Here is an 11152-nt window from a genome sequence, read left to right on the forward strand (position 1 = left end):
GAGTAACGACCATCTCACAGCTGTGGAGATGCGTCAGTCTGCTTTGCACGGGACTGGATCCCGCACTGCAGACCTTGCTCCAGCACCACCCGCGTGTCTGACAGGCTGCGCCGCAAGCACTTGCGTCTCCTCAATTTTCACAGAGAAAAAGAACATGCAACAGCTCAAATCGCAAAGCTCGCAACCCAACACTTTTCACAAACCTCATTTTGATTTTTGCAAGCTGGGTCTTCTCCTCCCCTTTGGAAAACGGATGGAGCAACAGTTACAAGCGGTAGAGTGTCAGAAAGGGACTATCTCATTCTGCCGCCTTAGTTCTCAGGCCAGAGACGTGAGAGATCAGGCTATCATCTGGGCTATTTCCTGCACCAGGATCACGAGCAGCAACTCCCAACAACGGGATGGCTTCCACGGGCTGAACTCACCATGAGTCACGGTGTTTTGGACAACCCAAAGGAGTTGCTGCCTAAAGAATGCCAAACATTTACTCCTGAAAGAACAGGAGTCACGCACGTGGCACGGCTCCACAATCAGCGCAGAAGCAAGTGGTGGAGAACTACCAAGGTTATGAGACAGCTACACAAGAGCTACTGATAGCTGACTCAACTCAAATAAGCTAGAGTTATAGCAAGGATAGGAAAACAGTAGAAGTGACCTGATCATAGCTACAGAACTAAGTTTTTTTAGTAAGGTTAAAGTGAAACACCTAAAGGTCACACTCCGGACAAAATACAAACGCAGTTTTCAAAGTAATTTTTGTTTGTTTTATAAGATACTAAAATCCATCCAAACTTTTAAGAAAACCTCTGGAAGTTTTTATATTGGTTCAGTTTAGCTGAAACCGCCTCAGAGATTAGGCTGGGACCACTATTTCGCAAGCGTATCCTGCTGAATGATTATAATAAAAACCGAATCCACTGACCTGGACACTGCAGGTGTTTTCTCAGTACCCAAAGAAAAACAGCTACCAAACAGGTCCCTGCACATTGGCACAAGGGAGGTTATCTCCAGCTTGCACTACTTTCGGTATAGGACACTTATTCTGAAATCAAATGCCATTGGGTTCATTTGCGAGCAGGATATCAATCAGATGGATGTCATTCAATCATCAGAGAATCCGATGGATCAGCTTGCTCTCAGATGAGCAAAGAAAAACCTCACACTAATGCTGTTGGGGGGTCCTGCCTATTGAAACGGGGTTAGACTGCAACTTGCAGCCAACCTGGCTGACCACCTCTGCTCCTGGGTCTGCAAAGCCCTGCACTTGTGCCATCACGGAGACACCACAGATATTGCAGAGCGATACCCTCGCCCTTGCCAACAGCTTGAGGAGACAGAAGGATACTCCCCTCTCTGAGCGGGTAGCATTTTTACAGATCCCAGATGCTTATTCGGTTATTTCTAAAATAAGAAGAAAAATTAATACAGTCTAGGAACAGATGTTTTTAATTAGCAGGCAGAAGCTAGTAAATGCCAATTATTCTGCTCATAAGCAACAACTGCCCTTGTATTCAAAAGCACTATTATTTCTCTTAGCAGGTTTCTGCTTCTGCTTTGCCATCTCTTTAGCAGCAACAGGTCCATCAGGAGGAATTCACATCTCTGGGGGGGGGGGGGGGGGGAGATTACAAGTACCCCACGGTTTATATTTATGGCCATTCTTCTCATTTGTCCTTTAGGAGAGAGAGAGAGTGGGGACAAGAATAGAATTGGCCTGGTCCTTTCAAGGGCTCAGAAGTTTAAAATTCAGCTGTCACTGTTTCTGCTGTGCTGGCTCCTTGCTCTAAAGCCACCACACACAGCTTGTTTGTACTGGTTTCATCTGCAAACGATGCAACAGCTGAAACTCATTTCACAAGACAACCAGCACCTCTTACAGAGCTATTAGTACTTAAGACTTGGTTAACTCATTAGGAGTGGGTTTGTTTTTCCAAAATATTCACAATTTAATTCCATGGGTCTTTATGAAAACCAGAATTCAAGGACTGCAGACATCATCTAGGACTTAGGGGCCAATGAGGGGAAATGTAAAAAGCTTACTACAGATATTTTCAAAGGACTTTATTGTGCAGGACAAGCTCATCTCAAAGGTCAGCAAGAGGCTGGAGTGGTACCTGCAAATCCCACCCTGCGCTGTTTGCCCTTGTATAAACATCCACTGTTCCAGCTATAGGGCACACGAGGGGACAGGACATATCAAGTCTCAGGTATCTTTATCAACTGGTATCGCAAGATTGCTTTTTATTTTTCAGTTTACACCCAGCATGCAAGTTCAGAATAATGCAGTACTATTTCCATGGGGAAAAAAAAAATAGATTGTAAAGGTCACCCATTGAGTGACAGCTGCATCAAATCCAACAAGATGCAGAAACTCAATTCAGACTCACAGTGGAGCTGAAAACTACAGCTATTTTATATTTTAAAATCTAAAAGCAAATGAACTACAGCAGTTACGGCTTACCTCACAGCTCTAGTAAGCCAGATGAACTCTTATAATGAAGCTGAAAACTCAGGACTATGTATTACAACCAGGCTGGTCTAAGTAACAAAACACTTGTGTACAATGGATATTTTCTGACCCATGCATCACTTTACCTACTATTATTGTCAGAAATTGTACTCATATAGGCTAAGTGACAGTCATAGATGCCTCAGATAGCAACTAAGTGGCAGCTTCTCGACCTCGCAAAGACGACCTTGTCTGCCATCTGCTTTGTTTGCACTGACAATGAATTAATGCCAATCCATTACAAAACCGAACTGACCTCTGTTGCGTAGCTCACAGAAAAGTCTTAAAGCAGCAATTCCTTGGTCCTACTTACTGATCTGCCTCCTCATTAAGGTTTTTCCTGCTAACATATTGTTGCAGCTAGAATAAGCTCTGTAAAAAGCCACTCTTCAAAAAACTTCTTCCACCATGCACGCTGGTGCTGAATAAAGCCTTGAATTCTCCCAGCTGACCCTGCAGCTCTCTGCTTGCTCAGATCTCTTCCTGGCCTGGAAACATCCGGCAGCTTCACGCCTGCTTTACGCTGGCCAAGAGCGCGTAGGAAGCACTAAGCGAACAAACTCTCAAACTCTTGGATGAGGGATATCAGTGACTGCCCCCAGAAAGTATCCTTCCTCTCCAGCTAGGCAAAGGAAATAACTACATCTAAATACAGCTGTTACCTTTATCTACTTTTATCCTTCTTAAGCACAAGCTGGAGCGAGTCCAGGTTTTGGGAGTATTTGACCAAAACAGCTGTATCTCAGATCAGCTGCGGGGATGTATATGCTGCAGCCTCATGTCTACCTTCCGCTACGAGGCATGCAAGGATTTCCTTCCACTGTGTGAGCCCTGCCGTTTGCAAACATTAACATTGTCTGAGTTTTACCTTGACCGAGAAAAACAACTTTCATCAGCAGAGTTGTATTTAGTTGTTGCCTAAAGAGGATATCCTTCCAGTTCCATTATATGTCAACCACCTGTTATGGACCTAGCAAGAGCTACAGACGACTGTTCTCTAAAGAGCCTCTTATATTAACTTCTCCTGCATTACAGAGGAGCTTGGCAAAGAGCAGGTAGCTTCTTCACAGCACTGTGTATAACCTTCCCTCCTGCTCATAACATTTATTCTTAATTAATCGAACCCAGTGACAAAGCAAGATTTTGGGTTTAAGTTGCATGAGCTTTGCCAGCAGCATGTTTTAATTACATATCATACCTAGCCTCCTTCTCCACCACTGAAAGACGGTTTACCAGTCTGTACGTGTGCTAGAAGGTTACATAACTAGACAGTATAGGGTAAGGGAACTACCCACCCACCGCTTGGGAATGCCCAGGTGTAGGGATTTTTCTTTGCCTGTGGCCTAGGGAGAATAAACTAAGAGACATTGAAGAAACCCAACTCTCATCTTCCTGAGCCCCCTTCTTGGGGCTTAACAGAGGCACCAAGCCAGCACCGCTCTCCAGCAGCCTTGCACACAAGTCATCCAAGTGAAGCATACACGTTGCACACACCAATTTCACGAGCGGGCACGAGCCTACCTTACGGTAGGATTAAGAGGTCCACAAATCAGATACCTCAGATTTAGTGCACACGCAATGTGTATACGCAGTCCCATTTTTCTCTAGGGTTCAAATGGCACCTTCAAGACATAACTGCTTTCACTTCCAGTGACAGTCACTCGGGTTAGGGTAGTCAGGAACGCGATCAAGAAGGAGAAATGAGGGTTCAAGCCCTGAGAGACTACTCAATAGCATATGCAGAAAGACACCAAGAGATCTGGGGTCTGAGGACCTTCCAGCATGACAGCAGAACAGTTAATTCGGTGGCAGCAGCAAAAGCTAAGTTGACAGCAGTTGAATGGCAGCCACCTCCAGCAAGACAGCCTTAGGTGCAAACTTCAGAGCTGTCTTGTAAAAGTTGTCTTCCTGCCCCAGATCAGCCGTGCTACAGAATAGCCCTTTAAATGCTTCGGCACCTCACTGTGCAGCCTCCTCTTCTCCTTTTGAACGCTCCCCACATCCAAAACGGAGTGTGCCCTGTAGGATCATCAAGGACTGAAGATTAAGGATGAAGACATTTGTATAACTACCATACCACGTCCTTCAGGAAACAGGCACTTAACTGACACTGGCCTCCACTAATTCAGAAACCAGGCCCTTTCTCAAGGCGAGGAGCTGCAGTTCTGATAAAGCCGCTCAGGCATGGGGATGAAGAGCATACCAGGTTTGTGCCATTACAAAAAACGGCAAAACAAGACTAAGTGATAAGCAAAATCAACAAAACAGAAATTCATACACTAAGAACACGCTCTGGGCTCGGACAAGTTTTTTACCGAAATGCCAAGGTCTCTACTGTGTGAGGTATTCAGCATCACTCCCTAGGTTCAGGCTCCACCATATGCTGGGGGCGTGCATGCTCACATGGACATCTCACAGGACGTAAGCCATAACAATCAGTTCTAGTAGTAAGAGACATGGTAAGTTATCACAGATTGACAGCATTTCATATTACAGAAAACTAAATGAGTAACCCTCAGGCAACTAAGTTAATGTGTTTACCAGACATTATACAAGACGACTCAAAGATCCCAAAAACTTCTCTCTCTAAACCTTTGAAAGGACATGAAAGAAAAAGATCAGAGCGCTGCCTATCTTAAAAGGCCTGTACGTCTGTATAGCATGGTTGCCCCCTTACTTTTTCTGCATAATAACAAAGTTCCCTTCCTACATAGCTAGCACACGATTTAGTGAGAAAGGCCCCCATTTATACAAGGGAGCCAAATTTCGCACACTGCTCAACGGTCCAAGCACTAGCAGCTTAGGGGGTGATGGAGTATGCTTTGCAGATGGAAATAATTATTTAGGAGGGGGAAAATCCTGCACATATGGAGCAACATTTCAGTCAAACTGAAGCCTCCCACCACCATCACATTCCAGACTCTTGGAGTAATCCGCTTTGGGGAATACGCTTTCAGCTACATCAGCTTTTGTATTTTGTTCTCCAAATTTCTTTGCAATTGCAGAACATACTCCCCTATAAGCTGACCTAATGGGAAAAGGATCTTACCAAGCAGCAACAAATATCAGAAAGTATAACAAACAACTGAATCTAAAAATATATTTACAGATTTAACTTTTCAAGCAATAGGGTCTAATTTCAGACAAGCTTTTCACTAAACACCACACCGGTGGGGACTTATCCACATAATTAAGTGTTGCTATGAATGACTTCTATCTAAAGTCTGTGGTATAAAATAATGAATAAACCATACAGACCATATTTGATATTTAGATAGCTTTCTTAAGTAATCATTTTCTTGCTTATAATTAATATCTTATTGCCAAATAGACCTTACACTCCTGTCCAGCAGTGCTTAACTTGAGGCTAATTTACTACTTAAGCACCTTATAAACTCAAAATCATGTTTCTTAGAAAGGAACGACATCAACATTACAGAAATGAATACTGCTGGTTGATTAGAAATATTTAATCAAGGGCATCCTTTCAAGTCAGCTGCATAAAGACTGTTTCATATAACGTGCCGCAGAAAAAAATAACTCCAGCAGGTCTCAATTAATAAACCATGCCATAGGGATTTTACATTTGCAGCAGGAAGGCTCAAGCATCATATCACAACTAAGACATTTTTACGTCTCCAACTGAAAGCACTTAAACTGCTGAGAGTAGAAGCACATGGGCTATAACATCCCCAATTAAGCAAGGTTTTGGCGAACTGATCGTCCCAAACACACACAGAGCTAAAACATATCGTGCATTTGGTAACGCTTTTTAGCCTCCAGGTTTTGAAGGAAAGATACTATGAGCTGGAAAAAAACATTTATGGGATTTTTGCCTCTTACAGAATCAAAAAAAAAAAAAAAAAAAAAAGCATTTCTTGATCAATCTGAGCACTGTTGGTGCTGCGCCCCCTTGGGGCAGGCGAAACGATGAGCCAAGTCTTGCACGTTATTTTTCTGCGTGCAGCTGAACCTAAGAACCCCAATTCCTCTTTACTAAAAACAGATGTCGGACCAGTGAAATCATCCCATGACTCCTCCGGGAGAAGGATGTAAAAAGCCACGGCAAACGACACAGCATCCAGCTGTTACCCAAAGAGGCCCTGCTGACAAGCCAAACATTGCAACGTGCTGCAATCCCTTATCCCCCCGTTCTCTGACACGCTGCCTTTTGGACGTGCTTATCGCTTCGTTCCATCAAAACACATTAGGTCACTTGAGTTTATATTGAAGTAAAGCTTAGACTTTTTAATCAGTTTCTTCCAGAATTTTGAGCTCCGGGAGGGGGGGGGGGGGGGGGAACGACACCAAAAAAAACTGATGTTGGAGTTTTCAAACCTACAATTCTTCCCAGGAGAGTCTTAAGAATATAAGCCATCTGCACCTCGGTAACATGCCTGCAAAATAATGCTTTATGGGTAAGGGAGGGGGGAAAATAGAGAGATCAAGTGATGTGCAAAAGGTCATAAAACATCTGTGGCACAGTTAGGTATACGAATACGGGCTTCTATCTCCCAGGAGACTTAATCTCAGGCAAAAAAAAAAAAACAAAAAAAGAACCCAACACACACACACACACACTAAGCTACAGCTGAAAAAAGAAGCCCTCAGTCAGAAGAAAATACCACTAATGCTGTGCTCCAGACTCCTCAGTCCAGGTTTTGGTATCAAAATTTTCCAGCTAAGGAAACAACGTACTCACAAGAGTACAGACAGGCCCTGGGGTGGAAGCTGCTAGTTGAATATGAAAAGTGACTGCCTTGCCCCAGGTGAACATCACACCTTACAGGTGAATTAAATCCAAAACCAAAGAAAAGCCTTCCTTTTTTTTTTTTTCCCCCCCCCTCCTCCTTCCAAAAAAGCTTCTATTCACAATCACTGTAAAAAAAAACTATTGCTTTGGAAGAAGCTTTACAACAGCGTACAAGTCTGGAAGCTCTAATGCTCTGTTGATGCTCAGAAAACAGCTTTTGCAATAATAGCTAAAGGAATACAACAGTGAAGGAAACATTGAAGTACAGGCTGGCTGATGCTGTTCAGGTATTTGCAGACTACGCGGAAGCTGCAAAGCCACACTACATCCGCGCTGCGGATCCCAAGCACCCAGCGAAGCGAGGCGCCGCAGCAGGCTTCAGAGCTAGGTTCAAGGAAGAGAATTTTTAACTTGCTATATGGCACACAGTGGGAGCATTAGAAAGCACTAATTTCTCATTTTAATTTAAAAAAAAAAAAAAAAAAGAAAGAAAGAGGCGAAGCACAGCATCACGTTCTGCAGGGACCAAACCGAGTCCCCGTGTCTGTAGGCCTGGGCCGTTCTCCGGGTCGGGGTCACACACATCAACCTTCTGCAAGAAGCGGGGATCCAGAGCGGCCCCACCATACCTCCTGTAGCAGGACCCCCAGAGAAAACCTTTATCCTTAACACTCAGATGCTGAGCAGTGAAGCATTTCCCACAGCCCGGGACAGGCGAGCGGGGCCACGCCGGCACCGCTGTCCGCGTAGCTGCGCTCCTGGGGAGCCTCGGCACGAGCTTCTCCACCTCAGACCCGCTCCGAGTCGGTTTCTCGGGCAGGTTTCGCGTGCTGGCACCAGCCTCCCTGCCAGTACAGGGGGGCTGCGAGCGACGGCCAGCCCGGGCAAGTTAAAGCTATTCCCAGCGTATTTACACAAGCTAAGAATTTCCCTAAACGTATACTTGGGTATCACCAGGCTTTAAAACATCACCAGCCAACACACGAAGCAGTTACACCCTTGCAGACGGTTTACCTGTCCTCCTCAGTTTGTTCACTTCTTCGGAACGAAGATCACGGCAAAGCTGATTTTACGTGAATTACGGCAGCTCGGCAACTGCCAGCAGACATCCCGGTTCCTCGGCGAACTCAGGCTAACGCTGAGCCCGGCGCGCTCAGGCGGCCCAAAACCAGCGAGACCCGGTAGAGCCTGGAGCCGCCCCCAGCACCCGGCTGCGAGATCAAGTCCTCGCTGACACGCTTTTAAGTGCGTGTAAACGACACAGAAAAGACAAAGAGAAAAGCCCTGAGACCACCAGGTCTTTTCCACCTGGTTTTCCCGCGGGCGAAGCCGCAGCCCGGCGCCCAACGCCGCGTCTGGGGGTCGCGGCCAGGCTCTCCCTAACAGCGCCGCCCGTGAGCCCACCCCAAGGGATGGGGCTGCGAACGACAGCGGGTCGGCCCGGGGGGAAAGAGAGAAAAGAAGGGAGACAAGAAGCCCGCGGAGATGCTGCCGCGGGAGCCCCGCGGCAAGAGCGGCCGCCCAGGCCCCCGCGATCCCCCCGGCGGCGGGCAGGGACGGGGGGGGGAGACCACCCACCGCCACCGCCTACCTGCGCGGGGAGCCCGCGGCGGCTCCTCGGCCGCTGCGCCGCTCGCCGGGAAAGGGGGGGGGGGGGGGGGGCGGCGCCCGCCCCCTGCCCTGCCCGCCGGGGCGGAGTCCGCGGCCGGCCCCCCCCCCCGGCTCCAAGCTGCCTCCCGCGTTAAAAATAGCTGCCAGCTGCCCCGCGGGAGCTACCTTAAACGTTGACGGTGGCCGGGTGCCCGGAGCCGCCGGCACCTGCCGCGGGGGCAGAGCCCTGGCCGGCGCCGCGCTGGTTTTACCTCGGCCAAGCGAGGGGATGTTCTGGAGCGCGAAACAGGCCAGCCCAGGGGTCACCCCTTTTGGGGACAGGGCAAGATGGTGATTTCCTCAGCAAACAGCTGAGGAATGGCAAATATATATATTCCCCCCCCCCCCCAAATAAAGGGCTTGCAAAAATAAAGGGGTAAACAAGTTTTATTTAAAAGCATGCTATTCTGGACAAATATTTGGACGTGCAAATATTTGGATGTGCAGACTTCAGGGGATGGGGAGGGAAAGGCAAGTAAACACAAACAAGACGTGCTTCATAATTAGCACAGGTTGGTGTAACTTACACAGTCTTTCCACCCTTACTTCACATGAGAAGCGGAGACAAAGACGTTCTCAAGCAGCAATGTGCTTTTTGGAATGTGACTTCCTATCGTTAGCTCCTCTTTTTAAAAGTTAGTGAAACGCGTGCATCAGTGCAAGGAGCAAACAGCCGTTCTGGTTATAGCCTTATCACTGGATCAACAGTGATGGCACAAAACCTTGGCTTGTCCCAGTCCCCCCAGCTTTCTTCCGGTCCCATCGACTGGTTGAACAAAGCTGCTGCTGACTGCCTTTCTGGGGTGTGATCTAACCTTACATCAGCTTGTCAGGTGTGCTGAAAAGGTGGGTTCTGGACAGAAAGGAATAAATTGTTTTCTCAGTATCTGCTAAGGGTTTAATTATTTGTGTTAATTTGAGATAGAATTGTTTCATTTGTTAAACCTGAGCATTAAAAAAAAAAAAAGCCTCTTTCCTACTTTGAGATCTCACAAGTTAGAGACTAGAAAAGTGCTAATTGCAATATGAGTAAAATTATCACTGGACTGTATTTTTTTTTTAAACTGACAGTAAAAACCATTACAGATAGTACTGCCTTGATCTTATTTGTTTGAAATGAAAGATTGGTAGTGGTGAACAGAAAGAGAGCATCACCAACACAGGTGTAACGTTTGGTCCTTTTAAAAGTGACTCATCTCTTTCTTGGGAGAGGAGCAGAGTGCACAGCCGAAAACTAGGCAAGAGGCTAGTCACTGTGCTCTATTTAATACTTAGCCAGTCGATATTGTTCACATGGAAAGTAGTTGTTGTGACCTGAGTGTCTGTCAACTTGTTTGTCTTGACTACGTTTCCTCTTTAGAAAATTCTTAGCCTCCCCCTGTCAGGCTGCAATAACTCCCACTGAATGGGATTACTGCCAATGGTCATGGAACTACCTGCTTTATTTCCATCCTGCTGTAGTTTTCCGTTTGAGCTTCATCACTCCGTTCCAGTTTTCTTACGTTTCCTCCCTAGGATAGAAGCTGACAGCCCTCTGGTTTCTAGCGTCAAGGAGCCCAGGATTTTCACAACTTTTTCAGCCAGAAAAATGAAAAGCTGAACCACGTAGATAATCAGAGAAGTTGGCAGCAGTTGAATCTTCAGGACATTAGAGATCTGGAGCAACTGGCAGACAAAATTCCAGATGAGAGAAGAAAGCATGGTGCACAATAGCTGGGGAAGAAAACGGGGAAGTGAATTGTCATGGCAATTATGTTTTCAAAAGAAGTTGGATTTTCAGTAGGTTATAAACGATGTGAGACCACAAGTTTCTTGTTCCCTTCCCGCCCAGCACCACTAACAATCCTTTCAGTATAAAGTGGTATATCATACCAGAGATAAGTTTAAAGCCAGTTCTTCAGGCTACTTTGTTCAAAAGTACAAGTGTTGACTTGACCAGCTCCATAGGAACCAGCTGCTACCCTAGCCAAGGCCAAGTTCGTTCTCAGTATTATTTCTCTAGTATGTGAACAACAACAACAAACAAATCTTACTGCACTGACGTGGTACTGCCTTGGCATTGTTAGTGATGTCAAAAATACGTGAACTGGAGATATTACTGATTCTGTGCTACAGCCCAGCTTCCGGGTGTGCTAGTCAAACAACTGCAGCAATTTATGATACCAATCCTTAACTATTCTAGCCTAATAAAGGTTATCACTCCTGCAAAGCTGGTGGAAGTAAATGTGGGTGAGTACTTC

General features: G+C 46.1%; 1 protein-coding gene across 1 annotated transcript in view; it reads right to left on the reverse strand.

Annotated features, from left to right (window-relative positions):
• Nucleotides 1–8903, reverse strand: part of ARHGAP40 (Rho GTPase activating protein 40) — a 43534-nt gene extending 34631 nt beyond the window's left edge. Inside the window, exon 1 of the mRNA XM_068912552.1 lies at nucleotides 8854–8903. The gene's annotated coding sequence lies outside the window, so the exon portion shown is untranslated. The remainder of the gene's footprint in view (nucleotides 1–8853) is intronic.
• Between the last annotated feature and the right edge of the window lie 2249 nt (nucleotides 8904–11152).

The sequence above is a fragment of the Struthio camelus genome, chromosome 18, assembly GCF_040807025.1.
Source record: "Struthio camelus isolate bStrCam1 chromosome 18, bStrCam1.hap1, whole genome shotgun sequence".
Lineage (NCBI taxonomy): Eukaryota > Metazoa > Chordata > Aves > Struthioniformes > Struthionidae > Struthio > Struthio camelus.